At 32.1% G+C, this 6053-nt stretch overlaps 1 long non-coding RNA gene across 1 annotated transcript; it reads left to right on the forward strand.

The window, feature by feature from the left end:
• The first annotated feature begins 436 nt into the window (after nucleotides 1–436).
• On the forward strand, nucleotides 437–3314 carry LOC134241254 (uncharacterized). Its single transcript, XR_009986622.1, has 3 exons — nucleotides 437–708; nucleotides 2276–2423; nucleotides 2999–3314. It is a non-coding gene; the product is annotated as an uncharacterized LOC134241254 (long non-coding RNA).
• The last annotated feature ends 2739 nt before the right edge of the window (nucleotides 3315–6053 follow it).

Consider the following 6053-nt stretch of genomic DNA (forward strand, 5'->3'; position numbering starts at 1 on the left):
TTTTTTGTACATAGCAGGTAAATTTTCCACTTTTTAACTTTCCAGCCTCTTATTATGTTGTGCATTTTGGGGTTTAAAGTCAAAATTATTGCATTTCTTATTTTTGAAAAATTGATCTAAATTCCCCTTTTCTATGCATAAAACTCCATCCTGTAGATTAAGATTGTACTGTATAAGACTGTAGATACTGAACTTTCATTTATTATCAAAAGGATTGATTTTCTCTCATTTAAATTTATTGTAAACAAATATAATAGGGGGCACCTGCTATTTCTCTAAGTGTCTTTCACTGGGGGGTGGTGATACTTTTATAAGAATCAATTAGTATATCAGAGTCTCAAATAATTTACTTCTCATAAGCATAAAAAAAATTCTGAATTAGTCTTTTTAAAGCCTTTCAATTTTGCTTAATTAGCTATATTTTATCAAATTTTGGAGCCTTTTTTAAATTCTGGGTAGAATCCACCCTTATGAAAAAAATGACACAAATGTGACTTTATATCATTTTATTGACAATAAAAAACAAAATCATGCAATTTATAAATGTTTTATTCATTACAGTCACAACTGTATCCAGGTCACATCAAAGGAATGACAGTTTCTCACTCCCTGGAATTCCACTTAATGGAGGGAGGTGTCATTAATTAAGACTGTCACAGCTTCCAAGACACTGAAGTGACAGGCCTAAAATTTTATACATATTCATTGGTAAGTATAAACTCTTTGAAAATTACAAAATTGACTAATTCTGGGAGAGGTAAATATGTAAGTATAGGAATGAGAGTACCAAATCCCCGGATGAGCACATGGCGTTGTTTGTGGCACAATGTAGAGTCGAGTACTGAATAGGTCGGCATTACCTGATTGGCTGAAATGAGGTATGTAATGTTTTTCATTTTAAAGTAAAAATATTAATATTTGAAATAGATGATGGAATGTAGGAATATTACAGAGAATATAGAAATACCAGGGGAGATTGTAGGAGTGGGGGTTGATTTTTTTTGCAGAGCGTTATTTACTGCCGATACCTATAAGTTTTAAAGAACTGCAATTTTGACCTATAAACGCCATGGGACCCTATATTTTTTCCGGGATTTTTTATAAGCGCTTGGATTAAAGTTTCAAACGATGCCAAGGAATAATCTGAAATTAAATTAGTATAGTAGTGAGAGGACAAAATGTTTGTATAGAGTTCTATGGGAAAATAATTGGTACTCTTTTCCCTATAGAGACCCAAATTTTTAAAATGTTAAGTGAATTTAAAGTCATGAAAAGTGATTTTTTGCTCTTAATCCGAATATTGATGACACACTGAGAGGTAAATAGCAAAAAAAATGGAATTGTTTTTCATGTGTTGAGATTTTGGAGGAATATTCTGTTCTCGGTAAGGGGGGGGGGGGGGGGTAGTGAGTAGAATGTAGATATTAGTATAGCGTGGTGCATTTGATATTATCCGAGGAGGGGAGTAAGTTAATAAAGTGCATCAGATTGCTCTTATGATGAATATTTATGTGTAAGTAAGTTTGTATAAATATATGCATGTACATTAATATTATATGTATTTACATGTGTGTATTTATGTGTTGTGTTCTATATATATGTACATGTATGGCATTGTAGGGGCTGTGACCTGGTGTTCATTTCATTTCATTTCTTTAACAGTTGCATACGGTATCTTTTCAAATAGTTCTGGTGAACCTAAAAAGGGCATTCTATAGTGGTCATGTCAAAGTTGCACACTTTTCTCTCTTGACATCTTATGGCTGGTAGTGCGTGTGATTCTCTGGATTGCTTTACTTGGACTGCAGGGTACTGAATTTGTAGTGAAGTTGTTTCTTTGGTGTAGCTACACTTAGGTCTGTATTTTTCCTTTCTTGCTGCTTGTTTTTTCATCAGCGTAGCCCTCGGCAACTCATTTTTACTGCTTTCCAGTTTTTGTAATTAGAGTTACTTCCCTTAGACTTACAAACCAGGCATGTAGAATTTCAACATCATAAAATCTTTATTGTAGAGAACCTAGACTTCTGATTTTTTCCAGGAATTATTGGAATGACTCAAAAATGCATGTATAAGATTAGGCCTTTTTGTATTTACATGTAATTACATGTAATATTGTGTAACATGTACCCCACCCTTTGGGGGTACATTTTTAAAACAATAAACAATGTAGAAGGTGTGTAATTTTTTTATTTTCTAGAAAACCTGAAAAATATTGCTGTTAAATAAATGCTTAAGATGTGATTTGACTAATTTTTCTGATTTATTTTGTTTTTAGCACTGTAGAGGACTTTCATCTTTCAGCTTCCTCGGCCCCGGGAGAGTTGGGTACCTGCTCAGCGGGGGCATTTTCTCTATACAAGAAGAAGATGGAGACTCGCTACCCACCCGATATATTTTGTCGGACAGTTTTCTGTACATAGCAGGTAAATTTTCCTCTTTTTAACTTTCCAGCCTCTTATTATGTTGTGCATTTTGGGGTTTAAAGTCAAAATTATTGCATTTCTTATTTTTGAAAAATTGATCTAAATTCCCCTTTTCTATGCATAAAACTCTATCCTGAAGATTAAGATTGTACTGTATAAGACTGTAGATACTGAACTTTCATTTATTATCAAAAGGATTGATTTTCTCTCATTTAAATTTATTGTAAACAAATATAATAGGGGGCACCTGCTATTTCTCTAAGTGTTTTTCACTGGGGGGTGGTGATACTTTTTTGCATATACTTAAGCAACATGAGGGGTTAGATAAGAATCAATTAGTATATCAGAGTCTCAAATAATTTACTTCTCATAAGCATAAAAAAAATTCTGAATTAGTCTTTTTAAAGCCTTTCAATTTTGCTTAATTAGCTATATTTTATCAAATTTTGGAGCCTTTTTTAAATTCTGGGTAGAATCCACCCTTATGAAAAAAATGACACAAATGTGACTTTATATCATTTTATTGACAATAAAAAACAAAATCATGCAATTTATAAATGTTTTATTCATTACAGTCACAACTGTATCCAGGTCACATCAAAGGAATGACAGTTTCTCACTCCCTGGAATTCCACTTAATGGAGGGAGGTGTCATTAATTAAGACTGTCACAGCTTCCAAGACACTGAAGTGACAGGCCTAAAATTTTATACATATTCATTGGTAAGTATAAAGTCTTTGAAAATTACAAAATTGACTAATTCTGGGAGAGGTAAATATGTAAGTATAGGAATGAGAGTACCAAATCCCCGGATGAGCACATGGCATTGTTTGTGGCACAATGTAGAGTTGAGTACTGAATAGGTCGGCATTACCTGATTGGCTGAAATGAGGTATGTAATGTTTTTCATTTTAAAGTAAAAATATTAATATTTGAAATAGATGATGGAATGTAGGAATATTACAGAGAATATAGAAATACCAGGGGAGATTGTAGGAGTGGGGGTTGATTTTTTTTGCAGAGCGTTATTTACTGCCGATACCTATAAGTTTTAAAGAACTGCAATTTTGATTTCCTACTATAACGACCAAACTTACATGGATTGCTGAATTCGACATACATTTTCCAGATAATAGACCTCGTAAAAGTTATGGGTGCAAGTCTATCACCAAGAAACTATAAGGCTTATATAAACCAGTTGCCTAAATGATGCATCAAGAGATGAAAACTCTCAATCTTGCTTCAGATGCTGGATTTTAATTACATTTTCATGATGAAGAACTAGTTTTTAGTTTTTATATAGGTCTATTCCAAAGTATCAAAATTGCATAAATTTTGTATTTTTGGATGTACACTTTTTACTGGTTAATTGTGGCTGACTTAATTTGCCTTACTCAAAGACAAGACACGTTGAGGTGAGCTCTGTAATCTCTGATTACCTATGTTTTAGTTTGCAGAAAACACCTTCATAGAGTTTCCATCCAAAGGAGATGCACAAAAATTGCTTTGTGTCGTGTATGAAAGCCATGGGGGTATTGCCATAAATAGGCCTTTTAAGCATGGTGACACAGTCAAGGTAAGGAGAAGTTTATGAAGGAGATACTATTTTATTGAACATTTAAGTGATGAAAAGTATAACAAAATTCAAACTAAATTGTATGCATCAGCTACCAAACAAGATTTTTTTAAACATAATTTTTACAAGGTAACCTGAGAAACTCATGTGACTTATTGATATTCTTGTACAGAAAACTCAGTTATAACAAAGTCCTAGGACCTGTGAATTTAATTCATTATATCCGTAATTCATTATATCCGTATAACGAATTCGTAAAACCATATAAAGTGAATTTGCAATATACATTTTTTCCTTCAAGTATTACTACCAGATATGTTAGGAAAGTAATTATTACGAAACATACCGTCGATAACTAAGGTTTTATTGTGAATTGAATTATATAGACAATTCCATGAACAAAAATAAGTTAGTTCAATTTATCAAATTTTGAGATCATAGAAAGTTCATTATAAAAGATGTAAATTTCATTATATTTAAATTTAGACTGGAACCAAAATCAGTTCGCTATATCTGTAAATTTGTTATATCAGTTAGTTATAACCGTAAAATTTAACAAAGATTTGTTAAAAATTTTGCCGGGGACCCGGAAAAACTTTTCTATATCCGTGAATTCGCTATATACGTGTTTGTACTAAACGAGTTTTACTGTATTGTCATCATGTGAGATGTGTTGTGTGTTAACATTTGTACATTACAGCTTCAGTTATACCAATTTCAAACAATTTTGGCATCATTGGTGAAGGGGAACATAAATTTTTAAATTCATGACCCTTGCACAACTTTGGCCTGAGATGTGAGGGTAAATCCACTAGAATTAATACAATCTTTTAAAAAATCTTATTCTTTACTCCTGGACATGAAAAAGACAGACTGTAAGCATGATTGTTACATGTATATTGCATTAAATCATCTACCTAAATTGTGAAGTTTATGGCCTCTAGGATAAAACGCAAACCAAATTCAATTTTTGGAAAGTTACTAATTATGATACTAAGGTGACCTAAAGGCCTGTGAGCCTCTTATTTTCATATACATGTACATTTATAAAATATATGTGCAGGTAATGAAGAACTTAATTTTATGAGTTACTTAAATTGCTCTAGTTAAATGCAAGTTATGAAACACCTAATATTATGTCACTATTATTTCTTAGAGTGTATACAGCTGGATAGTTCAAGAAATAGATCCTGAAATTCTACCCCCTGTGTTTCACCTGGAGTGTTATGCTCCAACAATGTGCAAGGATAAAGGCTGCCCCCACATATATGAGTTAGGCAACTCTCCACAAAAGTAAAGGTTGAAGAGTTGCCGGATGTTCTATACCTTCGTGAAGGGGTAGGTATTTATATACCGTCTTTGATAATACAAAGAATTTTAGTATTGATGTCATAAAGTCAGTCTTTGAATTTCTATAGTAAGTTGTAAAGGTCAGACGAATATGTTTTGTATTTCTAGACTTGGTATTTTATAAAAAAAAAAAAAAAATATATACTTAATTGTCAGTCAATCTCATCTGATTTCTAAATTCTACATTGTTTTCTAAATTATTTCAAGTACAACATGGATAAGTTCACCAAAAATTGTGATATAGGCCATTCAGAAGATTACCCAGAAGGGTTAAATAAGAAACATCACCCTTGTATCTTATCCAAATGTCTGGTATAGAACCCTTATTTAAGGGCCTAGACTACAATAACAAATTCTTGGGAGAAATTATGTATTTCATAATATAATATTTAATATATATTTTTGAGGAACATGTCGTTTGTCACCTTTACTGTGGTTAAATCTAGATGAAATCAATTGATATTTAATTCACTCTAACACAACCAAGAATTTTAAAGTGATATAAAATGAATACCCAAATATGTGAAAACAAGTGAAAAGAATTGAATTTAGAAAAATTTATTTACACTTTTTCAGTGTTTTGCTGTAAATGTATTTACGGCTGGGGGAAAGTCCTGATATGAACTCACATAGAGGGAATGGAAAAAATCAGCAGCAGCTTTGGGATTTTTTTGCTTTAACACGGTATCAAGCAATTCTTTTTT

The sequence above is a fragment of the Saccostrea cucullata genome, unplaced genomic scaffold (genome assembly GCF_032062105.1).
Source record: "Saccostrea cucullata isolate Sc308-1 unplaced genomic scaffold, CSIRO_AGI_Scuc_v1 ctg21593, whole genome shotgun sequence".
NCBI lineage: Eukaryota > Metazoa > Mollusca > Bivalvia > Ostreida > Ostreidae > Saccostrea > Saccostrea cuccullata.